This window comes from Ictidomys tridecemlineatus, chromosome 13, assembly GCF_052094955.1.
Source record: "Ictidomys tridecemlineatus isolate mIctTri1 chromosome 13, mIctTri1.hap1, whole genome shotgun sequence".
Classification (NCBI taxonomy): domain Eukaryota; kingdom Metazoa; phylum Chordata; class Mammalia; order Rodentia; family Sciuridae; genus Ictidomys; species Ictidomys tridecemlineatus.
This window is the reverse complement of record NC_135489.1, coordinates 90,774,824-90,801,482: the sequence shown is the minus strand read 5'-3', so window position 1 is coordinate 90,801,482 and position 26,659 is coordinate 90,774,824. Positions and strand designations below refer to the sequence as shown.

Sequence of the window (26,659 nt, the reverse complement as noted above, 5' to 3'; positions counted from 1 at the left end):
TGTACAGACTAGATTCCGCAGCGAGATCCAAAGGCACCTGGGGAATATTTTAATGTACAGATGAATATGGATACCCAAAACTAGATGAAACGCTTGTTCAGAGATAGTGTCTCATCCACAGAAAAGAGAGGGCGGGGGCAGAGCTCAGAGGGAAAGCCTCACCCTGCACTTGCAAGGCTCTGCGTTGGATGCCTGGTGCTGAAATCAAAAATACACACAACATACACACATAGACGTGGGAGGTAATCTTAAATTGGAAAATGTTTAGTAATGATGGCGGACAGCCTCCAAGACGGCCTCTACAGTTCCCACCTCCTGGCCTCCACACCCACAGCCTAGAGTTATCTCCTCCATGTTGATGTTGGTAGGAATTGAAGGATGTCACTTTGAAGGTTAGAGTAGAGAGCACGATGGCTTCTGTCTTCAGTATTCTCTCTCTCTCATCTCTCGCTCTCTGCCTCCATGACCACCCCCTCCCGTGTGTGTGTGTGTGTGTGTGTGTGTGTGTGTGTGTGTGTGTCTGTCTGTCTGTCATCTCTCCACCCAGGCAAAGCATGCCATCACCTCGAGATCGGCCCTAAGGAGGTCTGTGTGATGAGGAACAATAATCCCCCAACTACCGCGAGTCTAGAAGCCGAGGCGTCAACCCATCTGAGCCTGGAGCTGACCCCAGTTCCCACACAGAGCCTGACCGTGACCTCACGGGAGATCTTGAACTGGAAGCACCCAACTGAGCTCCTTCTGCATTCCCGACCCTCGGAAACTCTGCCAGGCTTTGGAGTAATATTTTTAGGCCAAGAGATAACTAATACCACCATCTAATCTCAGTGCTGAAAGGAAAATTCGCATTTTTGTGGATGAAAACCTACTTCATTCAGTGCCCGTACTTAATTTTATGCTCCCATGTTTGCCCTCCTCATTAAAATCTTTTAATTCAGTACAGAAAGGAAAAAAAAAAACAAGAAAAAATATAAAGATTTTAATATGAACATGAAAAAAATCTCAAATAATTCTTTTTTTTTTTAAATTTCTAGTGGTGAGATTTTGAAACAGCAGAAACTAACTAGAGGAATTTTGGTGACTTCTCTTACTGTTAACTAGATTTCTTCTTCACCATCGCTATTTGAAATTCTACAATTTACATTTTTAGCAGCATGTCTGTGCCACTAACTTCATCTCACAAAACTTGAATAATATTTGATATTCCTCATACCCTCTGGCTTATGTAAATATTCAATTAATCTCCAGATGAGGTAGGCAAAGAAAAAATTAATTGCTTCATAGGAAAGCCTTTAAGTCCCCTGCTAATGTTTTCTTTTAATTAAAAAGGTATTTTTCAGAACTAAAATAACATTGCCCAGTTTGGAGCCCCAAACCTCCAGGCACCCACACCGCAGCCAAGAGCGGAGCCTCCGGGAGCAAATCAGAGAGTCTGGCAACCATGAAGAGTCGGGGGGGGGGGATATCAACCATGAAGACTCAGGGGGATATCAACCATGAAGACTCAGGGGGATATCAACCATGAAGGCTCAGGGGGATATCAACCATGAAGACTCAGGGGGATATCAACCATGAAGATTGATTGGGGTGAGGATATCGTTTCTGCATTGCAGCAGAGAGTCCCCTGTGGTCTGGCCACCTGGGTCCTTTGGTCCTGGGCTTCCTGAATCCCTGGGCCCCAATCCATGTGGTTCCATCAAGGTGTTACAGGGCTGGTCCACCTGGAGGCTCTCAGGCTCTGTCCCCCTCTCCTTTCTGAACATCCCCCTCCAAGCTTTTCTTTCCATGTGTTTTGATCACAGCAACAAAAAGCTGCTTAACACAAAGACCCACCCAGACAATGCAAGATGATCTCTCTTGAGATTCTTAACTTCATTCTATCTGTAAACATCCTTTTTCTAGTTCCTAGCTAGCAGAGATTGGAGCATATACTTAATGATAACACTATTACGTCCACTAGTCTCTATTTTACTCTAAATCCTCCCCTCCAACTATAAGAAGAGATGTCCTAATAACATTACCCAATTGCTTACACAACTGTATTTTTCCTATGAATCCATAAGATTTGTGACAATTATGTATCATATTTTACAGATTAAATATCAGAGCCTCAGCTAGTTTACATGTTACACGTGGCCAAAGTAAATGTTCAACATCTCTAGCAATTAGAAAAATGCAAACTAAAACTACACTGAGATTTCATCTCACTCCAGTCAGAACAGTAATCATCAAGAATATAAGCAACAATAAATATTGGTGAGGATGTGGGGAAAAGGGTACACTCATACATTGCTGGTGGGACTGCAAATGGATGCAACCACTCTGGAAAGCAGTATGGAGATTCCTTACTACAGTGATGCAGCCCCATCAATGCTTATAACAGCTCAATTCACAATAACTACACTGTGGAACTAACCTAGGTGCCCTTCAACAGACAAATGGATGAAGAAAATGTGGTACATATACACAATGGAATATGACTCAGCTCTCAAGAAGAATGAAATCATGGCATTTGCCAGCAAATGGACAGAGTTGGAGAATAGCATACTGAGTGAAATAAGCCAATCCTAAAAAACCAAAGGCTGAATGTTCTCTCTGATATGCAGATGCTAATTCACAATGCGGGGAGAGAGGAGGGAAGAATAGAGGTACTCTGAATTAGACAGAGGGAAATGAAGGGAGGGGAGGCGGTCTGGGGGTAGGAAGAATAGTAGAATGAATGGGACATTAATACCCCTGTACCTATATGACTACATGACCTTACGTCTACATCATGTACAACCAGAAGAATGAGAAATTATACTCCATGTATGTATGACATGTCAAAATGCATTCTACTATTAGGTATAACTAATTAAAACACATTTTAAAAGTCTTACCATTCATAAGAGAAAGAGGTATTAGGAATTTGCCGAAGTTCCTAATTCTGAATTGTCCAGTTGTAGAGAACCCACAGATGTCGGATGAAGGTGGCACCATGTGGTAGAAGGGTCCTCCCTAGGAACTTCCCTCGCATTCCCCTTTGGATACGTGTCTCCAGTATTCTCCACCACGGCACAGGCCAGACGATTGCTTCCCCAGCACTTGAAAACCGCTCATTTCTTTGAAGTCTTTGTGTTTCCAACTCACTCTTCAACTTCCACTGACCTTTCCTGATAACACCGGGTCCTACACTCACTGTGACAGCCGACATTCCTCTGGGCTTTTCTGCCCCAGGGAGCCTGTGGGACTTGGAACAAGCCTGACGCAGGGCCTTGGGAGCCTTTGCGGGTTGGATGGTATATACCGGGGTCATTGTAGGAGGTGTTTCCTGTCTGAGAGCAGCTCCCAGGGGAAACCAATGACTCCACAGTCTCTGAGGCAATCTGTTGGTACTGAAATACTTAGGGATGTTACCCAGCAAGAAGGGAGGCAGGAATCGGCAAATGAGCCTCTGCTTAGAAGTGTCTGTCCTTTGGACATCCACGGAAGGGACCTGCCTCTCCCTGTGGAGCTCTCTGACGTGCTGATGAGCCCTGGCGAGATGCCAGGGAGACTGAGGCTGAGGGAGAAAGCAACCTGACCTTGGGAACTGAACTGCAGCTCACGGCTGGGTCTCGAGGTCTCAGAAACTGACAGGGTGCTCAGAGCTGAGCCACAGTGACACCACAGAGGCTCCACGTGGGACCCCGCCACTCTGAGACCAGATAAAGTGAGCCACAGCAAGGTCACCGTGAAACCCACCACATCCCAAACACCTCCCACTCTCTGCGGCCACGAGCGGCCACCACCTTGTCTCCAGTGCCGGCTTCGTCCCTGCTGCCTTCCTGCAGGTGGCTCAGCAGGGAGGCTGACTTGGATGCCAGCCCTGAGGGGTCCCACTTTCTGACAACCCTCAGTCCAGAGCCAACTCTGCTTCCCTAGACCTTCTCCTACGTCACCCAGCCCCCGTCCACATCCTGTCACAGGTGTCTCGACACACTCTGTTACTGCAACACCCCACGGTTCCCTGGCAAATGTCACCATCAATGTCACCATCGCTGCTCATGTGCAGCCCTCCCCTCTTCCTTTCTACTCAGCAGAAATTACAAGATCACTTGCACCTTCCAGAGCCAATAAAAAAGGGATGCTAGCCGGGCATGGGGGTGCAGCCATGGTGCCAAGGGGGACCCTCACCTGAGCCTGCACCATGTTATTTGATCTTACAGCTTCCAAAACTAGGAGTTAGATAAACTGCTTTTCACTCCCAAGTGTCCTGCCTGAGCTATTTCACTATAGTTGGTGAAAAGCTGACTAGCTCACCCAATAGAGTCTGGAAAGTACTAGTGACTTGCTCTGCCTTTCACATACAGAGCACTATGGCAGCCTCTGGCAGGAACAAAATCACTCACACACTCACTCAGAGTCCTACACCTGCCAATCACGTTTCTCTAGAATAGCTGCATCATGGCAGAGCTGGGCCTGGAAGAGCCTGAACATTTCAAGAAGGCTATTTCATAAATATGTTACTGCTGTTATTGTTAAACAACCCCAGTTTGCAGATTATAGTTCAAATATGAAGCACCTCCCCAGAAATCCCACACAATCGGCCCGCCTGTCTGTGGCTCCTTTCTGAACAACTATCATGTGAGGTGCAGGCTCCATGATGCTCAGCCTCCACCAGGAAGGCCCGAGGCCATTGTCCTCAGCTGCGGTATCTGCGCACCATGTGCAAAACACTGAGTACCTTGGTTGACTTTCCCCTATCTTGTCCAACTGTGACAACTCCCTGGTGATTAGATCAGACTCCTCATGCCCAGATGGAGTGAACCTCTGTCACCATCCTGACCCTCACATTGCAAACCAGAGGTGATCTAGGAGTGGGCCATTACTCAACATCCATCTCTTCTATATGAAAAAACAATTTCCAATGACAGCCACACACTGAAATAAAAAATAGTGATGTCTGTAAGAGACAGACAGCTGGAGAGATGTTTTTGTATTTAACCAGCATGATCGTCCTTGCCTGTAATCCCAGCAGTCCAGAGGCTGAGGCAGGAGGATCACAAGTCCAAGGCCAGCCTCAGGAAATTAGTGAGACCCTCATGACTCAGCAAAACCCTGTCTAAAAATAAAAAATAAGAAGGGCTGGGGATGTGGCTCAGTGATAGTGGATCAGTGACACCCCACGGTTCAATCCTGGCTTCAATCCCGCTACAAAAAAAAAAAAAAAAACACCAGAAAAAAAATTTATATTGAGTTTCATATGCACAATCATGTAAGTTAAAAAAATGAATAAATATTGCAGTATAAAAATTACATTGCACTAAAATATATTTAAATGACAGTAATTTTTAAAAAGAGAGACTTTACTAATATTTAGTGATAATGTGTAATATTTGCTGATTTGTCTGTGACCTCATTATTACATATTAATGGTCAATAAATAATGCAGTCATATTTGCCAAACTATCTCCACTAATCATTGAAAAAGTGTTTTATTATTTTAACTTTGAACGTTTCTTTCACATAAAGCAGAAATATATAAAAAGTCATGAAAAGCCATAAACCCAATAAATTCTCCTTTTAAAATCCCACTTCAAAAGAAATTCTAAAAATTGCAACATTATCAATGTGGGGATCAATTTTTTTTGTTGTTGTTTTTAAAAGTCTCTACGGGTGCCAGGCCTATAATCCCAGCCACTCTGGAGGCTGAGGCAGGAGGATTGTGAGTTCAAAGCCAGCCTCCACAACTTAGAAAGACCCTGTCTCAAAATTAAAAATAGAAATAAAAGGCGGGTGGGCAGCTGGAGATGTGATTCAGTGGTTAAGCACCCCTGACCCTGGGCTCAATCCTTGGTACTGCCCACCCACCCCCCAAATAAAAGATCTCTACAGGTAAAAATTTTCGAGCAAAATATTTTTGCCAGAAAATTCATCAAGAATTTCTATTTTATCCTTCAAAAACTCCCTACATTTTTCTTCTCTACAGTGGGAATGAACACTGGGTCTCCACCTGTAGCCTCAGAACAAATGTGGGTGCCGTGAGGACAATGGCACTGTCTTGGTCCTTGTCCCTGAAGACATTTCCAGCATCCTCTGTCATTCTTCTTCCCTCAAAATTTGATTCTCTTTTTCTCTGTGTGAAGGTCCATTTCCTGCCCTGTGCTGTTGGAAATGACCTCCACAATTTCTGTGTGATATTCTCCAGAGACCTCTGCTCCACATTATCCCAGCCAGACTGGGCCATGCTCTTTGTCATTTATGTATTCACTAATTTAGTCTGATTAATGAACCCATTTAAGATTTTATGTGGGAGAAAAAAAAGATAGTTCAGAAAAGTAAAGCCACACACCACTATTATCGCATTTGTTAAAATTTAATACTGTAAACACAGAAATATGTAACACCACACGGATGGAGACGTAGGGTGAGGGGTTCTATTAGAAAAAGAATTTCAAAACCAACGTGTGGCCAAGTGGGGGTGTGTGTGTGTACATGTGTGTGTACAATTGTGTGTGCACTTGTGTGTGCACGTGTGTGTGTGGGGTGGGGGGAGCAGCTGCATTTGCACCAGAGAGATCCCCAAGGTGAAGTCCATGCAGAGCACGGTGCTTATTAGAGGACATTCCCTGTCCCAGTCGGTGTACTGGGATTCAACCGAGCACAGACTGAAAGTATCTGAAAGTAAAATATGGCATCTGTTTTGAACGTGTCCAGATTTTTTTTTTTTTATCTTGGATGCATCTCTAAACAATACAGTAGAACAAGTATTTAGATAGGATTTGCATTTTGTTAGGTATTTTAAGTCTTCCAGAGATGATCTATAGTATTCTAAAGGATGTGCGTAGGTGATGTATGAACACTGAAGCATTTTATATGAGGGACCTGAACATCCCTGGCTTAGTAGGAACTCAAGCTTCTAACCATTCCCCAGGGGACTGAAGGATATGTGCGTGTGTTTGTGTGTGTGTGTGTGTGTGTGTGTGTGTGTGCATGCGCACAAAATTATTTTAATTAAAAATGATTAAACCCAACTGTAACCACACCAATCCTTCAAAATTTCATCCAATGAAAGATTTTTTTCAGAAGTGTCTTTGCCACTGACATTCTTTAGCACCACCAGCATCTAGTGCCAAGAAAATAAGAGCCACCTTTCATCCCCGTACCTGTCTCCTCCTTTTCTCCAGGTCGGCCTGACCTGTGGAGCTCAGCTCCTCTCCTGAGGGCAATCGCCTACTCAGGGCTGAGCCTGGCTCTCCACCACCAAATCCACCACTGGACCACCACTGGGAGCCGTCCTAGACCCCAGGTGGCCCTGCACGGAGGTGGGACAGCCTGGGGACGCTGGGCTCTTCCACCTGCTGAGGCTCTCTTCTCTCCCGCGTCCCTGTGTCTTTGACCGTGCTCCCTGCCAGCCGTGGCAGCACCACCCACTGACCACACAGGGTCTCCTGGCTCTTCACGTGGGGACCCCAGGTGGACCCTGGGAGGGCGTGTGATGTTTCCAGATACTGGTGACAGTGACTCAGGTAAGAAAAGCCCACAGGCCCATTGTGGAAATCCAGGGACAGCTGTAGGGACGCTTGTTGAGGGTGCAGCAGTGTGGGGTGTGGCCAGGAGCTGGACCCCCAGGCCCCTCCCAGACTTAACTTACAGATAGAAACAGCATGTGCCAATATCCATGCATGGGTTCAAGCTGCTCAGAAATCCCATTTTCTTTTTCTCCTGAGAACTTACTTAACTTTCTTTTTGGATTCCATTCTTGTTTAAGGTTTGCATCTAAACTGGGGGGGCTCTGTGTGGCTTTGGGGTAACAGGGAGAAGAGAGGCAGCCTCAGAAATGCTCCACACACAATACTAGTGAGCGTTCCCACCTTCCCAACCCCAGAGCCTCTGCTTGCTTCTTCATGTGGCTTTCTGGGGACAGGAGCAGCAGCTTCTGCCTGTCAGGGCAGGCTCACTCTGCCCTGGTGCTCCTGGACTCTGGCTTCTCCTCTCCAGAGGCTAAGCCATCCTGCCTGATACCCTGTCCTTTCATGGGAGTGTTATGAAAAAGCTCATATGTGAGACCATGCGGGAATCTTCAGAGGTGAAGTGACGGGGCTATGAGAGCCGTAACAGTGACTTCATCCCCTGAGACGGACTAACTGGAAACGCAGGAAGCCTCCATGGGGAATATCTGCTCCAGAGCCCAAAACACCCACTGCCTGCTGCAAGGTCTGTCAGGAATCGATGGAGGGATCGATGGAGGAATCGATGAAGGGATTGATGGAGTGCCTGGACAGGGACCTTCTCTCAGCGGGGTTTGTTCTGGCTTCTAAGTAGTTTAGAATATCCATGAAATGGACAAGGATCTGGGACAGTCAGAGCCAACTTGTTCATGATAAGTCCACTTACATTCTTCTTAGGGTCCAGAGGAAATCCAAGATGCTAAATGCGGGACATTGGGGACTTTTTTCTTTTTTAACAAGGTTCCAGTGCATCACAGCTGCCTCTCAGAGGACACAGAGTTAGCAAGAGCTGGACGGGGGGTGAGTGCTCCAGGACCAGCCTCCTCAGCCTCCTCTGTGACCTTGCCAGCCAGGTGGCAGCTCCCTTCCCGAAAAGTCAAAGGTCTTCCCACAGCCCCGAATGTGCAGACGGAGGATCTTCAAGTTGAGGGCTGGAATATTTAAAGTCACGGTTCTGTACTTGTCTCAGAAATTGGATATTAAAGAGATTTCTGTGAACTCTTTGTGTTGTTTGGAGTTAAATAGCCTAGGAGATTCTCAGGGGGAAGAAAACATGCTTTTAAATATTCTCAGGCCATTTTCCAATGGATCCTCCAACATCGTCTCCCTCTAACATAACCAGTGAAGGCAGTAGCGCTTTTAGTCCCTGTGCTGGCCTGGGTGCAGATCCTGCTGTCCCCCCCACCTCAGACACATCAGATGCAGCTCAGGATGTAAGGTGGCCCCCAGGACACTACAGCCGCCTCCACATCATTTGGGTTGTGAATGCTTTCTCCTTAGATTCCTGACCCAGAAGGAGGCTATCCTCACCAAAGAATGACTTAGATTTCCATATATTACCTTGATATACAGATTTTGTTATTTATGTCGTTCACTGCATAATACTTCCCACTTACTATTCTTAAAAAGACAAAAGTTAGATCTCATTTAAAAAGTAAATTTAAATAAAATTTTAAAAACAAACATTGCACTTTCGTAGTAAATAAAAAGGCAAATTTATAATACAATGCGTAGACATAAATTTGTACATGTTTCCGTTAGTTTTAAGTGTAACTTCTAATGCTTAATCTAACCCAGTTTTCTAAATCCCGAGGTGTGAACACAATGTGCCTTTGTAGCACGATTCTACCATCATAGTGAGACCCCCATAGGATAGACGGCTCTGGACTTTTGGGTCAGACTGCGCTCAGGGTGACAGCCCACAACTTCCTGCCAGCTTGGAGCCTTTCACTCCAGAGGTAGAACTAGAGGTCAATCCTTATTCAATTAGCATAATTAACAGGACAGCCTGAGTGGCAGAAAGGTGATCTAGCTGGTGACTTGGAGGACTAGCCAATAAAGCAGCCTGCCCCTCCAGAGGACCCAACCATCTCCTTGGTATGGGGTTTGGAATTTGGCCTGTGGCATGGAGACTCTTTCCCCTTTTCTTGTCAGCACTTCACTCTCATTGGGAGAGAAACTCACTCTGGGTTGGCTTTCCCCACCAGCCGTGCGTCTGCCTCCCCCTGAAGGCTGCAGAAGGCCTGGTCCTGCATCGTAGACGGTCCTCTGATGAAGTCACTCATCTACTCATGAATAGGGAATTCTCTAGTCTGACCATGTGGCCTTCACCGGGAAGTAGCTGCCATGACGTAGTAGTGAGACACCTTTTGATGATTTTTTATGACCTTGCCACAGTGGCAGAATGCTCCAGAGATGGGCCTGAGTCCTTCAGGAGGCACCAAATATTTTCAATAAGCAACCATCCTTTTTTTGTTGTTGTTTTGTATCCGTAGCAAGCAGAAGTGGATCCAGGAATCAAGAGGGCATGAGGTGCCTCTTCATGAGTACAGCTGTCAACTGTTCACCGGGCAGCCCTGAAATTTCCATGTCTGCCGGGTTAGAGGTCTGGGCTCCTCCAAAGGAGCACTGCAGGACCCAAGGGTGGATCTGAACTGGACTCTGAGACCACCCCCTTGGCCACTCAGGACGCAGTATTAGTTTCCTGTTGCTGCTTTAAGAAATGACCGCGTTCTAAACGACTCAGGACATACACCTAGTATCTCACAGTTCCATGTGTCAGAAAGTCCAAGACAGGTCTCACTGGGCTAAAAGCCATGTGTCACAGGGCTGTGCTCCTGCCCCTGGGGAGAATGTGCTTCTTTGCCCTTTTCAAGGCCACAGTGTTGCTGATTTGACAGTCTTTTTTGGTCCAATGCCAGGTGCCATTTCCAATCTCAAGGTTCTAACCAACCTTGACCAGCTTATGTAAATAGGATTCCTTAATTAGGTGATTGTTTACATTTGGTTCACAGACTGAAAATTCTTGCTTTCAAGAAAAGGCTGGTGTGTTGTCATAGCAACAATGTAACACCCCCCCCAAGGTAATTGTCTTTTTCACAGACCACCTTCTGCAAAAAGACAAAAGAAAGAAAAATAGCCCACCGAGCCCAGTCCTTATCTTCTTTCCTCTGCTCAGTGCCTTCTTTTTTAATACATTCATTATTGGCATGTCACCAGATACTTTTAAACTCAAGAGCATCCTTACACATCACCTGCACCTTGCATTTCAAGGTATTTCAATCAGAAAAATAATGGAGATGGGAAATGGGAAGTTAACAGAGATATGTCCTCTCACACCAAAACAGGACGCCACCCGTGCAGATCTTTGAGGATGGGTATAGGCAGAGACTGTTAAATCTAAAAGCTCAGGAGCCCAAGGATGGGGAAGAGGCAACAGAAACCACCATCAAGCACCAAGAGGCAGCTACAACTGATGCCCAGATATGGCTGACATAGCCAGCTGTCTTCCTCATTTCATGGATTTACAGTTCCCAGACGAGAGAAGGGGATTAGCTCAATTGGCTCAATTTTATGTGTAAGCATTAATAAATGATATTGCTGACGCATCATCCGGGAGAGGGCTCTCAGAAGGGAAAAGCTCATTTGCTACCCTCCAGCATTTCCTTCAGAGTAAATTTTGAATGCTGTTATTTTTGGCATAGATAGCGTGTTGCCTTTTTACTAATTCAATAGCAGGTCTGTATGTTTTACAGGAAGATTTTCAACTCAAATGTATCTCTCCAGAAGTGAATTCTCAAGACACACGGAATCCCTGGAGATACAGGTAGACGAGACTAACCATCCCAGGCTGCTACCAAGCATTGCTTGGCTCTTTCTCTACACCTGCTAGGTTGCAGAGCTGATGTCCCTCTGCCCCATCTGAAAGGTGCAAGTTCTGGACTAAATTCTGGGCCAAAGTTCAGAGAATCTTATAGGAGACTGTAACATTGTCCCAGATTCTTCAGCCCTCTAAATTCATTATCTTTGCCCTGTGTTTGCAGTTTTGCCCACTAGGACCACATTTCCCAGCTTCTTGCCCTTGACCCTAGCCTTGTGACTTGGTTGCATCAATAAGATGTGATAACAATAAAGCGTGCTGAGCTAGCAGGTCTTGAGTACCTCTCCTTGCCCCCTTCCACCTCTAGTTGTGTGCTAGGGTTTGCATATGAAGTGTCCCCTGAAAGCTGAGGAGACCACAGTGTTCTAAAGTGAAATAATTAGATTATGAGAGTGGGAACCCCATTAGTGGATAAATCCATTTGATGGATTAATAATTTGGGAGGACTACTGTACTATGGTAACTGTAGGCAGGTAAGTTGTATCTAGAGGAAGAAGTCACCAAGGGTGCGCCTTTGTCCCTGGTGAGCGGAGCTCTCTCTCTGCTTCCTGGCCACCATGAGCTGAGCAGCTGTCCTCTGCCATGCCCTTCCACCATGATGCTCTGCCTCACTCCAGGCCCAGAGGAATGGAGTCAGCCGACTGAGGACTGAACCTCTGAAACTGTGAGCCCCAAATAAACTTTTCCTCCTCTAAATTGTTCCTGTTGAGTATTTTGGTCACGGTGATGAAAAGCTAACGCACAGTACTGAAGGAAAGAACTGCTTAGAGGAGCCCACTGGTCCTAGGAGGAGAGAGACCTGTGGAATAAAGCCAGATCTCACTAGCTGGGCCACACAAGCTGATTCTTAGGCAATGCTTAGACAAAAAAAAAAAAAAAAAAGGCCACCTGAGATGAACTGAGCTGAGCTGAAGCTGAGATCAGAGGCCCTTGTGCAAACCCACAGAGTCCCTGGGAACAAATGATTATTGTTTTAAGTCACTGAGTTTTTCAGGGACTTGGTATATAGCTTTTGTGTGGCAATGGCTAATGGGGCCACATGCCAAGAACTTTTCAGTTGCAAATCGGGCCAAAATCCAGGCCAGTCCCCTCTTTCCCTTGGACGCTGGTTCTACTAAGACACTGCTGACACGTCTTGAGACTAAGCACCTGCTTTCAGGACTCAGTCTGGTAATTGAGGCCACATTCACCATGCTCCTTAGCTTAGATCCTAAGCTGAGCCCTGGCTCATGTCCACAGTTCTTCAAAAACTGCGGTCCTGATTCTCAGTACAGTTTGAGAGCAATAAGTAGACTACTACTACCCATGGAAACTCAGGTCCACGGGGGACCCAGCATTGTTATGTGGTGGCAACTACCCAGATTCCTGTGTGAAATCCTGGTCCAAGTCTCGGTTTTCTCAGTTTTTTGTAAAATGAGATAATAATCATGGTAGTTCTCATGGACTTGTGAGGATTTAACACAAATGCTTGTAAAGCACGAGGCAGAACTCCTGGCACATGGTGAGTTCTCAACAGACGTTAGTTACTGTCCCAAAGCGACAGCACCACAGGCCCAAGGTCATTGTCCTCTGGAGATCTATTTGCAAGGTTGGTCCTTGTCTGGTTCTTGGGAACTTGCCCCCTGACCCACTATGTGAGACTCTAACGGTCCACTCTGCCTGTTATTTGTGTAAACGGTAGGTTGTTCTGAACACCTGCCTTCCTTCAGGGAGTCTGGGATTTTGCCGTGTGCTTAGTAAAGGGTGGTTACATGCCGCAAGCTGTGGGAAAGCAGAATAGTGGCCGCCAATGTGTTCCTTCTAATCCCTGGTACTGTGAATTTGTGATGTCCCATGGCAAAGGGGAACCACAGTTGCAGATGAAATTAAGGGTGCTTATCAGCTACCCTACAATAGGGCACGTGTCCTGGGTTGCCTAGGCAGACCCAATAAAATCCCAAGGGTCAGAAAAAGATGACTGTGAAGGAAAAGCACAGGGAGATGCTATGTCACTGCTCAGAAGATGGAGGCTGGGCCATGAGCCAAGGACGCAGGTGACCCCTAGAGGATGGAAAAGACAAGTGGGTTCCCTCTCAGTGTTCCCAGGAAGAGCGCAGCCCTGCTGGTACCATGATCTCAGCTTAGTGAGACCAGAGTAAGAGTTCAGACCTACAAAGTGTAAGATAATAAATTCACATTGTCTGAACTACTGTTTGTCATAAGTTGTCGCAGCAGCAATAGAAAATTCATATCAGCTGCAAACAAAAACTTTGGTCACTGAGTCTGTAGTGGACTTTCCTGGGCAGGAATGCTCACACATATTACAGCAAATTACTTGTTTGTTTCTGGAGAAAGAAGCATACTCCAGTGTCTCCTTGAAGGGAAGAAAAGGGCACAGGAAGATTGTTAAGTGGAATCTTCCAGACTACATGAATTTCCTTTATGAGCCAGCTGCATATCCTCTCTATATCACTGCGATAAATCTTAGCCTTGAGAACAACCTTATTCTAACCTAAGAGTCCTTCTAATGCATCTCCAAACATATGGGTGGCCTTGGGTACTCCCAACGCTGCTCACATCACGAGTATTATCGCTGTCCCTGTTCACCAACAGCAAACTCCTTTATTTACCTTCAGCTGATTTAATCAAGAAAAAAATATATTAAGCACCTACTATAGGACTTTCCTTGCCTTTTAAGCCAAAGATACAAAGTTTAGTTATGATTTCACATGAAATACTGTGAATGCATAGGTCCCCCTCATTCTTCTAGTATTTCCCTATTTTAATTTAGTTCTTTCAAATACTTATCTAAGTCAACAACAGCAACAGCAATCACAAACACACACACACACACACACACACACACACACACACAAATGTAAGATAAATATTCCTTGTGGCCAACATGCAAATGCTTCCAAAACTTGGGACATAATTAAAAGCTTCACTGGTAGTACAAGGAAATACATTAATGAAATTAGCTTAATTCATTTATTAATAAATAAGCAAGATTATCTGATCTTTTAACTCATACTCCAAGTAGTAAGAGCACAAAAAATCAGTAGTTATCGCACTGACACAAGCTCACAAACACTTTTCTGAAGCCTTTGGGATCAGATGTGGTCAAAATTTCAGAATTTTCAGATTTGGGCAATGTACATTAATCACATACTATGTAACAATCCCAAAGGGTCTGGCAGGCCAGGATCACATACCCTGCTATTTATGCAGCAAAACTTCCCAACAGTCACAGAGGTTGGATAGCTGCCAACCACACACACACACACACACACACACACACACACACACACACACACACACTCCACAACAGAGCAGTTCAAGCATTCTTGATGAAATAGGAGACAGACAAATTTCCATAGTTTTGCTATTAGAATCTGCTTGATTTCACCATTGTGGGTAAAGAATTATGGACCTGAAACTCAAACTGAACTGAAAATATCTCCCATCTGCCAAGAGGTCAGCAGACGGTGATATGGAGGATGCTATCTCTCCCTCTGTCCCTCACGAACACTCGCCAAGGCCCAGGGTGAGTTCTCCACTTTAGGTACCTCACTGTGCGGCAAAGGTGGGTGTGAGGTGACATGTCGTTATCCAACACCTGTTCTCCTGTTTCCCATCCATGCACAAAAAATCTATAGAGAGCAAAATGATATGGGTCAAGAAGCACAGGGAAATAGGTGAACTAAGTATGGCTTATGCTTCCGGCACTGAAAGACCCTGTGTCCTCAATAGCAGAAACATTTATAAAATTAAGTTAATGATTTATACATCTCAATTTTGTTTTAAGAAGAAAAAAAACTGAAATAAAAAATAAGCTGTCTGCAACATAAAAGATCAGTTTCCCATTAGTTCCAATGATTATGTGATATTTTTTTCACAATTTATTTCAAAGAAGAAATAATTTTAGGGAAATGTTTATTTCCACGTCTATATCCCTTAAATCACAAGATCTATAATTGTTTTATTTTATAAAATAATATAAAGATTTGTAATATTAATAACATTAATATATACATGGCCTCTCTCTGTACTGTGAAGTATTTTAAGTGAGTTTTCAGGGGTTCTGCTCATACAACTAATGAGCTCAAAAATCAAGAAAGTAATCTTGGTCCTTGGGTCAACTCGTCTTAATAAATAATTATTCCTTTCTCTCTCTCTCTCTCTCTCTCTCTCTCTCTCTCTCTCTCTCTCTCTATGTGTGTGTATATATATATATATATATATTTTAACTTTTTGCTGGGTCAAAAAACAACCACCAAAGAAAGATAAACTAAATAAAATATAATGAGGACAAGAAAGCAAAAATATATTAAAATAATATTCACATAGTTGAATTATTCCCTGATGTAATTATTTTAATTTCATATTTCAGAATAGGTACATTCAATTTTAGCATTTCAAAACTGGATTTCAATAGGAAAAAATATTTCAATTAGCTAGCTTTGACCTTTCAGGAGGAAAAATAACATTGCTTTTGAGGGACATGAAAAGATTTGAGGACCTGGATCATCTGATGGATTTTTTCTATTAACGTAATTATTGTTGATTCATGACCCTCTTCACTGTGCTCATGAGGACAGTTCCTGTGGGGAGATTAAGAAAGCATTTCATTTGACAACCGGTCCAACCCTAATACTGTGGCATGGTCTCATCCTTGTCCTCACTCTTATTGATTTTGTGAATATAGAAACAAAACATAAGTGATATATTTCCAATATTTTTAACAAAAAAGGCAGAATTGGATTATAAATCATGAATTTCCAGCCCTCAAGGTAAAATAGGAGGAGAAAAAAGAAAGACCTACTTACTTTATATTTGAGCAAATAGAATTTTATACACAGCTATGGCATTATGTATAGTTTTAAAAGAAAAAATAAATGTTAAAAGTACTACAACAAAAAGAAAAAGAAAAAAGAACATGTTGTACCCCTCTCACATAAAAGAGATATCTTTTTTAGAAAATATGTTCAGCCCCACCCAAAATATAAGTATCTGCAATTGTTTTTAAGCACAAAAACTGCCTATAATATCAATATCAGGTGATAAGATTACACAATTAAATTTTTTAAAAAGATATAGATGTCAGGAGATAAATTAGGGCAAAGAACCATAACAATTCAAAGTTAAAGATAAACCTCAGACAGCAAAGAATAGAATCAACACAGAGAAAGAACAGACACAGCAAGGTAGAGGACAGTCTTGAGAACCTTCCAGGAGATTTAGAGAAAAAAAAAATGTGATATGAAAAAAGTAAGAAAAGATTGAAATAAGGAAAGAGTCCCGAGATCTGACTGCAGATACACAGTATTCCTAAGATAGGGAAGAGAAAAATGTGACAGAGATAAAAATAAAAGCTAAAGTATCAGTATGAGTCAAGTATACAGTATAATTCCCTCAGTTGGACAAAGGGCATCTACAAAAAAAAAAATCTATAGCTAACATCATACATCATAGTAAGGAACTTGAAGCTGCCCATTCAGGTCAGGAACAAGGTGAGGACTTACCCTCTCACCACTGCATTTTGACATCATACCAGAAATCCTAGCTAATGCAATAAGACAAGAAAAGTGGGGAAAGAGCATATAGACAGGGAAGGAAGAAACAGTCTTTGTTTACAATCAACATAATAAAATATGTAGAAAATCCAAAGAATTGACCCAAAAAACCCTCCTAAAACTAATAAATGACTATGATTATACCAAGGATGAAGGAAGCAAAGATAATATACAACCTACATACCAACAATGAACAAATGGAATTTTAAATTAAAAACACAATACCATTTATAGGAATACCTTCAAAAATGAAACATTTTGGTATAAATGCAATAAAATATGTACAAGGTTTACTTAAAAAACTAGAAAACATTAATAATTTTTCTAAAAAACCAATTAATTAAATGGATAGAGAATCCATTTAATCAGTTGTTGCTGTTTGAAGTTTATTTTTCTTTTTCTATTTTTTTATACCTTTGTTTTATTTATTTAGGTAGAGCTGAGGATCGAATCCAGTGCCCCATGCATGCAAGGCAAGTGCTGCACCACTGAGCCACAACCCAGCCCTGAAGTTTGTTTTTAACTTTTAGATTGTGGAGGCTTACCTCAATTTATATCCTGACCTCTATAATTGTTTTAAACAACCTAATTCTGTAGCCTTATGGTCTCATATTGATATTGTATTTTGTTCCGATCATCCATTTAGTTAGTTTAAGAGAGAAAATTCATTGTTGTCAAGAAATCCCACCAATGTATATTGTGAATATTGAAAAACTGACTCTGAAGTTCATATGGAGCATTTCATCCCCATAACAAATACCAGAGGAAAATCAACTTAATAAGACAAAGGACTAATTGTGGCTCATAGTTGGGGAGGTTCTGTCCATGATTAGGCAAAGCCATTGCTTTAGGCCTCTGGGGGGCTCCAGGTACAGCACATCGCAGCAGGAGTGTGCAGTGCAGCAAACCTCTCACCTCCTGGCCAGGGAGCAAAAGAAAAGAGAGGAGACCAGGATCCTAAAAACCCCCAGGGGCACAGCCCCAGTCACTTATGGGCCTCCACCAGGCCCACCTCTGAAAGCTTCCACCACCTCCCAGTGGCACCAAGCCTTCAACACAGGCACCTTTGGGGATATTCCAGACCAACTGCAGCCTCCAAAGTAGCCCACACAGTGTCCAAGGAGAAAACCAGTGTCGGAAAACGGATACTGCCTGACATGGAAACTCACTCTTCAAGTATCAAGGTACTGTGGTTTGGGCAAAAGGCTAGACTCACATATAAACAGAAATAACTCACATAAACACAGCCTCCTCTGTCCTTTAACAAAGGAGCAAAAACAATACAATAGCACAAACGTCTTTTCAAAACATGGTGCTGGACCAAATAGACATTCATGTGCAACAAACAAACAAACAAAAAAAATCACTCTCTTTACAAAAATTAATTCTAAGTTGAGTGCAGACATAAGTGTAAAACAAAGTTATGAAACTCCTAAGGGATGACAGAGGAGAAAGACTACATAACCTTGGGGTTAATGATAACTTTTTAGGTGCAACGCCAAAAGTATAATCCATGAAAGGCAAAATCAACAAACTAGATTTCATCAAAATTCAAACTTTTCACTCTGAGTAAAGACACTGCCAAGGGCTGGGGATGTGGCTCAAGTGGTAGCGCGCTCGCCTGGCATGCGTGCGGCCCAGGTTCGATCCTCAGCACCACATACCAACAAAGATGTTGTGTCCACCGAGAACTAAAAAAAAAATATTAAAAAATTCTCTCTCTCTCTCTCTCTCTCTCTCTCTCTTTAAAAAAAAAAAAAAAGACACTGCCAAAAGAATTAAAGGATAAACCACAGAGAAAATACTTATAAAGTACATATCTGATAACAGAATCAGCAAAAATGCACAAAGAGCTCTTAAAACTCAACAAGAACACAAATAGCCCAGATAATAGAGGGGCCAAAGACCTGAGCAGACACCTGACCCGAGACAACAGGGCTGGCGGGTAGGGCTATCAACAGACGCTCTGGGTCCTATGCCATCAGCAAAATGCAAGTGACAATACAAGGACCACTAGATGCGAAGGTCCAGAACACCACACCCTGAGAGCCACAGTAGCTCCTTCACCACAGTGGGGTGCCAGATGGTGCGGCCACTCGGGAGGCGCCCAGTGGCTTGCTATGAGACTCAGCGTACCCTTAACAAACGACTCAGCAAGCACACTGCTTGGTGTTCACACAAAGGCCCTGCAGACAGGTGTGCAGGGCAGCTTTACTCCTAACTGCCATCATGGGGAGCAACCCTGATGCCCTTTAGTCAGGGAACGGGTAAATGAACAGTGGCACAGCCAGACGACGGAGCATCTCTTAGATTAAAAAGAAATGAGCTAGCCAGGTGCACAGGTATAAATCCCAGCAGCTTGGGAGGCTCAGGAAGGAGGATAGAGAGTTCAAAGCCAGCCTCAGCAAAAGCGAGGCGCTAAGCAACTCAGTGAGACCCTGTCTCTAAATAAAAAATAAAAAGGGCTGGGGATGTGGCTCCGTGGTCAAGTACCCCTGAGTTCAATCACTGGTACCCCCTTTCTCCCTGCAAAAGAAGAAATGAGCTACCAAACCTGAAGGGACATGCATGAGCTGTCAATGCATATTATATGACTGTATGCAGTCAGAGCAGGTAACGTACTGTATGATTCCAAGTACAGGCTGTTCTGGAAAAGTGGAGACAATAGAGAGAGCCAAAAGATCAGCAGTGGGCAGGGACGAGGTGGGAGGGAAGGATGACAGGCAGACTCAGAGGACTTTCAGGTCAGTGAAAATACTGTGACTCTGCAATGGTGGCTGCGTGTCACTGACCATCATCCCACCCGCAGAATTGAAGGCACATTTTTGTGAACCCCACCCTGTGGGCTTTGGATGACAATGACATGTCTATGTTTATATTGATGGTATAAATGATCCACTAATGTAAAGAGGCATGGCTCATAGGGGAGGCTATTATGAACAGGGACCGGGGAGTCTGGGGGTATCTTTGTACCTTCTGCTCAATTTTGCTATGACATTAAAACGGCTCTCAAAAAATACACCGATTTTTAAAATAGTTAAGCAAAAAAAATAAAAAATAAAAAAAAAATAAAACCAACAAGTAAGCAAGCAAGAGAACACACCAGCTATCTAAGCCACTGGATTTTTTGGATCATGACAAAGGGAGGAAATCATTCATAAAATTCCAGTTAAGCTGGTGTGTAAGTCTCCTGCAGCTGTCATGAAAACAGGGAGAGGTGGCCAAGGTTAGGGATGCATTGGGCAGAGCTGTTCAAGGTGGATATGGCTCTATGATAAGGAGCTGGAATTATACAGGGTGAGAGTTGGTGACCTCCACAAGACACCTGGGGAGACAGCACTGAGACTGAGAAGTCACATGTGGGACAAATAATGTAACGTCACCGCATACAGAAGCATGGCAAGAAAGATCCTCAAGATCACTCCTGCTGGGAGTGGCCACACAAAATACCATGAGACAATCAGGAAGATCAAACCTCCCAAATGTTCACACAGAGCAGGGACTAACAGGCCACCTCTCATGTCACCTTGTGACTACTTGCAAATACAAACTTAAAAAAAAAAATTCCTTGACGTTACCGCACATCATGTTGAAAGTGGAGATGTTTTTGTCAATCGAGATGAATTTTTGCATGGCCAGAGGACGTTTGATTAAACTCAAATATGAATCTTACTGTTTTTTATTACCTAAAATCTTTCATTAGGTTTCGGCCACAGAAGTAAATGTCAGAGTTCAATAGTAGATTTTTTAGAGGTTACATTTGATTGGAGATGCTATGTCAAGGTAATAAAAGGAAATTTTAACATTTAAAAAGCCATTCCAAAAGTCTAGAATAGTACTGATTCAATAACTGATATGATATTCTAGGATAAAAAGATAAAAATTATTGTCATTAGAGTCATACAAAGTAAAAAGTGTTTTTAAAAGTTTGAGCAGGTAGGTGATAACTGATATATAAATTTTTAAAGTATTTTTTACAACCAGTCAGTTCAATGTATGACTCTGATTGTAATTAAAGGTGCTTGTCTATAATAGTCAGACGCTTTCAAAGCTTTTGGTTTGTAAACAAAAATGGTACTTCCTCCAGGCAGAAATATATGAACCTTCCCATCTTTGTGTCTTTTGGAATCTTGTAACAACTCTATTTTCAGTTTGTGAATAAGCAAAATAAATATATTATTAATTGATTCAACCAGTGCAGAAAATGAAACCATTCATCACAAAGAGAAATATTTTTTCGGTACTGAAGGATGGCTGATTGCTTCACCATCCCATTTTACTTATGTAACCTAAGGGCAGAAGTTCATTAACAGGTTGTAACAACGTCAGGCATACACTGTAATATTGACCTCAAAGCCCCCAACTAGACAAAAAGCCAGATCTTCAAATTACCCATAATTGTACTTCCACCTTCAGTTCTGACATGTAACAACCTTAGAAGCCAGCATCTCCATATTTAATATATCCTATGCCAACTGCAGAAAACCAACACAAAAGGGAAAATCATGAAAGAAGCCAGATAAATAAAACACCTTGCCAGGCATATAGTGCACACCTGTAATCCCCACATCTTGGGAGGCTGAGGCAGGAGGATCGAGCATTCAAAGCCAGCCTCGGCAACTTAGTGAGACCCCGAAGGAGACAGGTGTGTACCACCACACCTGGCCAGGTTCTATTTTCAACAAAAAAAAAATCACAGGATTAATTTGATCTTGTTTATTTTTAAAGAAAATCTATCATATTAATTAGTAAGCTAAATAACAGTTTAGCATCCAGAAAAGCAAGACATAAAATAAGAGATTAATCAAGTAGAATAAAAAAGCACAATGAAAACTGAAGACGTGAATGCTACCCTCACCTCCCCCACCATCTGTTAGTGGCAGTGAGCTTTGGCCAAGCAAATACCCGTTCTGCTCCTCTGCTTCCTCATCTGTTAAGACTGTTTCTAAGATTCAAGTCTTTCCATGTTTCTTAACAATTATTTAATTTTAGGCATATGTTCATACACTTTGTAAGGAATTGAGTGTCTTAATTCCAGCGAGACCTCCTCGCCCAGGCCTGCCCCCACGTGACCACGTGGCATCTCAGCTCATCTGCAGCTGCCACAGCTCCTGCTTCAGACTGGGGAATCCATAAAAATGCATTACCTGAGTGATCACAGTCCGAGCTCCAGGTGCCACCAGATTCAGTGTCTGGCAAGGAGTTGCTCTCTGCTTTGAGGACAGTGCCTTCTTGCAGGGTCCTCACAGGGCAGAGTGGCCCACAGGCTCCCTCAGGCCTCTTACAAGAGCGCTAATTCCACTCGGGAGGCTCTGCCCTTGTAACCTGACCACCTCCCAAGCCATCACCTCTTCAGACCAGCACAACTTTTCAGGGACACAAACAGTGAGACCACAGGACATGCTTTCAGATTCTCTTATGCAAACGTCAGCATTATTTTAAAAAACCAACAACAGGCCCCCTTTGCCCACAGAAGGCGGTGCCACTCACCCTCTGTGGATCTCCCTTTGCACGTGCAGATCTCTGCTTTCCTCGTCTTCCCACTTCAGCTCCAGCTCCTGGTCTGCCCGCAGGATGCACCCAGTCTACTCGGGTCTGCCAACTGCTGGGGACTGTTCAATGCTGCAAACCGTGCAGCAGAGAGTGACCTGATCCCATTTCTTCTCCCAAGGTGAGTGTCTCTGTGAAAGGCTGCAGCAGTGGGGTCGCCAGTTCAGTGTGACTTCTGGTTTTAAGGTCTTCCTGCAGGTCGCCAGGCCGAGTCCTCTTTCCTTCATTCAGACCATCACTGAACCAAACAGCTTACGGAACCTAAATGAAGAGTCATGCTTTCTCCACATTCTGCAAATAGATACCTCAAATATCCATCTCTTCATAAGAACTGCTGTTAAACTGCTTACGTGAGAGACTACGGGTTGAAATTGACTCATTCGCTCATTCATTCATTGGTGATGTATTAAGCAACTACTTTAAGTGAATGCACCTGTCATAGTTTTACTATTTATTGATTGTCACTTCCTGCTGCTGACAAGGACATTGTCTCCAATGGTTTTCCCTTTGGGCTTGCATTTCAGATGTGGAATGAAAACCAATCAGGTTTCCTAACACCAAGATCCTATACTATACGGGTAAGCTGAGTTCTCAAGCTCAGAGCTGGCACCAGGATGACACTGTGCTCAGAGGGCATGACATACTAGATCTAGTTTGGGTGCAGACATCTTAAATTTGCTAGTGTAATCAAGGTACCTTCCAGGCGATTGAACCAAGCAATGCTCTCGCCAAAGCATCACATAAGAAGTGTTGCCAAACTTCAGATTTGGCCAGTTTCAGAGATGAAAAAAAAAATGTTTTCTCAATTCAGGTTTGATACTCTGTTCTCTCATCGTACATGACATGGAACACCTCTTCATCTGCTGAAGAATGATTTAACAGTGACCTGCATGTCCATGTTCACAACAGCCCAAGTATGGAATCAGCCTAGGTGTCCACCAGCAGACAAATGGATAAGAAAACATGGTGTACATACACCATGGAGTTTTATTCAGCCATAAAGAAAAACACAATTATGACATTTGTAGGAAAATGGATGGAACTAGAGGCCTTCACACTAAGTGAAATTAGTCAGACTCAGAAGGTCAAGGATTGCATGTTTTCTCTGATATGTGGAAGCCAGAGAGGAAAAAGGAAAACAAAGGTCGGGGTGGATCTCATGAAAATCAAAGGGAGATCAGTAGAAGAAAGAGATCAAAGAGTAGGAGGTGGGTAGGGAGGGGGAAGGGCTGGGGAATGAGGTTGGCCAAATTATGTTGATGCCTGGTGTGCATGTGTCTAGGTAGCAACCAATTCCATCAGTATGTACCACTATAATGCTCCAGTAAATTGTGGGGGAAAGAAGGATTTCTATTTCCTCTCCTGTGATTATAGATTTATTTCTCATTTCTCTGGCCCAACAGCTAATAAGGGCAATAATGTCAACAGGCATATTTACAAATCTTTTTGCTATTTTATTTTTTATGTATTTTTGCATAAGGAACCTGTCATTCACAGTTCAAAAGGCGAGGAGGGACGTGCAATGGTCTCCTCCACAGGCCTGCCCTCCAGCGGCTCGTCTGTGGACTGAGGTGGCCACAGAAGTCCTCTCTCGCTGGTTCTTGTGACTGCCAGAAAGATTTCAGCCATGTCCCTCAGAGTCCCAGGCCTAAGCTTTTTAGAAAGGACATGCATCCTCTCAGAGAGGAGAAGGGTGAAGTGCCCCTCCAGCCCTGCTGTTTTACTGGGGTTTCAGGGAAGTTTCCAGAGAGTCCTGTCCAGGCTTACCTCTTGACTCTTGACTGACAGCAGGTTGACATCAGGTTTCCAAGACCCCACTGCACATGGTGAACATCCAAGGCAACACGGAGCCACTTGGGCCCAGTTTTAATCAGAACTTGTTCTTGTGGATTTTATGGTTGGGGGATTGACCTTCATCTCCCTGAGTTTGGGAACCCAGTCTGTGTAAGAGCCACAGAAGTCCCTCCCTTCAATGTTCCTATTGGCATTCTGGGCCCACATTTCTCCTGCAGGTAACAGGTAGTTTGCTGAGGGATGTGACATATCGGGTCAACTAAGCCAGGATGGGCTGCAGGTAAATTGTGTTTTAAAAGAAAGCTTGTGGGGGCCAGCACAGTGGGCCCCGTTGGAGAATGATTCCCCAACCTCATGTTCCCGCCACTCACCTTTCCCACAGGTAGACGATGCTGCCTGGCTAACTGTGGAATAGCCTTCTGTGATTGATTATTTTTATTCAATTTTGGACTTTATTAGGAGCTCAAGAGATTGCTACATGTACTTTTTAAAAACCATGATAAAACACACGCAGCGTGAACTTTACTATCTTCAGCATTTTTGAGGCTGCAGTTCAGAAGCATAAAGTAAATTCACACTGTTGTGACGCCGTCGCCACCCACCTCCAGAACCTTCCTCATCTGCTCCCACACTGAAGCCCCACACCCACTGGACAGTAACCTCCTGCTTCCCCTCCCAGCTCCTGGCAAACACCATTCTGCTCTCTGCCCCTGACTTTCACTGTTCCTATGAAGTGGAACCACACACACGTGTCCTCTTGTGACTGGATGATTTCACTTAGTCCCAGCTCTTCAAGGCCATCTGTGCTGTGTGTGTCACATTCCACGATGAGTCCACACCGTGGCCACTGTGTGAACACTGCCACCACCATGCAGGTACAGGTACCTTGAGTCCCTGCTTTGACTTCCAGAGGTGGGACAGCTACGCCAGCTGGTCCCATGTTTAAGTGTTTGAGGATCCACCATACTGCTGACAGTTTAACCTCGTATCACCCCCATTTCCCAGGCAAGAAAACCGAGGTGAAGACATACTAAATGGCTTTCCCCAAGTCATTTAGCTACGAGGTAACAGAACAGGAATCCTCACTAGGAGGAAAGCAGCCCCAGGGAGCAAAGGCTGGCCCACAGCTGGCTACCAGGAATAAGAAATCAAATACAAATCGCATGCTTTTCTGAAACACAAAACCTAGAGAAATGGCCACATTTTCATGTTCCTTCTGTTACTTTTATTTTTCAGTAAAATATACATTTATTTCATCCTACCACCCCATCCCTAATCACTGACTTTCTTACAATAACTCTTGAGTTTCTCTTCCTTTCACAGGATTCAAAGTCTTCTATTAATTTTTTTTTTCTGACAGTGTCTTTGTCTATGGGATGAGTTTCTTGCAAACAACATATATTTGAATCTTTTTTTTTTAATTCATTCTGCCAATCTATGTCTTTTAATAGAGGAGTTGAAACAGTTAACTAAAGTAAAGCCCAGCTGCTGGGGATTCCAGGGTAAGCCCCGTCAGCCCCTCTGGGAGCTCTTCCCCAGTCGATCCTCTTCCACAGTGAGAGGAAGCTTTGGCTCGGGTCACAGGGGCTGGCAGATGGGTGAGAAATACAAACAAGTGGGTTTTAACAACCCCAGACCCTGACCCCAGGGTTATAGAGCCTGGGAAGAAAACAAAGGAGCGGAACAGCATACGCTGCACACCCAGCCTTGCCGACAGCTTGACCCCAGGGGGAGCAAGCCCTTATTTCTCATCAAGAATTTTTGCCCAACTCCACCCCCACATTTTTTAATTTTAATTTTACTTTTTTAAAAATCCTTTTACTTTTTTTCCATTTTGTGTGATTTTTTATGTGTGTGTTTGTGTGTGTGTGCATGTTCTTGTGGTTCTGATAAGTTTGAGAATACACACAGACACACACACACACACACACACAATTTTTCTTTCATTTTAAATGCTTTCTTCTTCACCCATGTATTATTTAACCTTGTTTTGACTTTGATGGAATAAAATCTTACCTGGGTTTGTCATGTTTGATTTTTTTATTCGTTTGTTCATACCCTGAATTTTGTTTCTCTTATTATTCCTCTTTTACTCTCTTCCCTAACTAATTGCCAAATTGTCCTGTCCCCTCTCCTCCTTTTTTTTATTATTACGTTTAATTATTTATTTACACCTCCTTTAAAGCTGTCGTTGGCTTCTCCTGCTTCTCTTCTGTTCACTTTCGAAATATCTGGAAGTTTCTCTTGTCTTCCTGCCCTATTTTCTCTTCATTTGAGGAACTGTAATTTCATCACCTGATAGGATTTATGTAGTCGGTGATTTATTACCCCATTCATGTCGCTGTGATTATTAACACAGTGGATGACGTAACGGACACCTGCTGTTCAGCGTCTGATCTATTTCACAG

The 26,659-nt window shown here is 43.5% G+C and overlaps 1 long non-coding RNA gene across 1 annotated transcript in view; it reads right to left on the bottom strand.

Moving 5' to 3' along the window:
* Nucleotides 1-22,893, bottom strand: part of LOC144369984 (uncharacterized) — a 40,340-nt gene extending 17,447 nt beyond the window's left edge. Inside the window, exon 1 of the long non-coding RNA XR_013429869.1 lies at nt 22,398-22,893. This is a non-coding gene — a long non-coding RNA (uncharacterized LOC144369984). The remainder of the gene's footprint in view (nt 1-22,397) is intronic.
* Nucleotides 22,894-26,659: the final 3,766 nt, after the last annotated feature.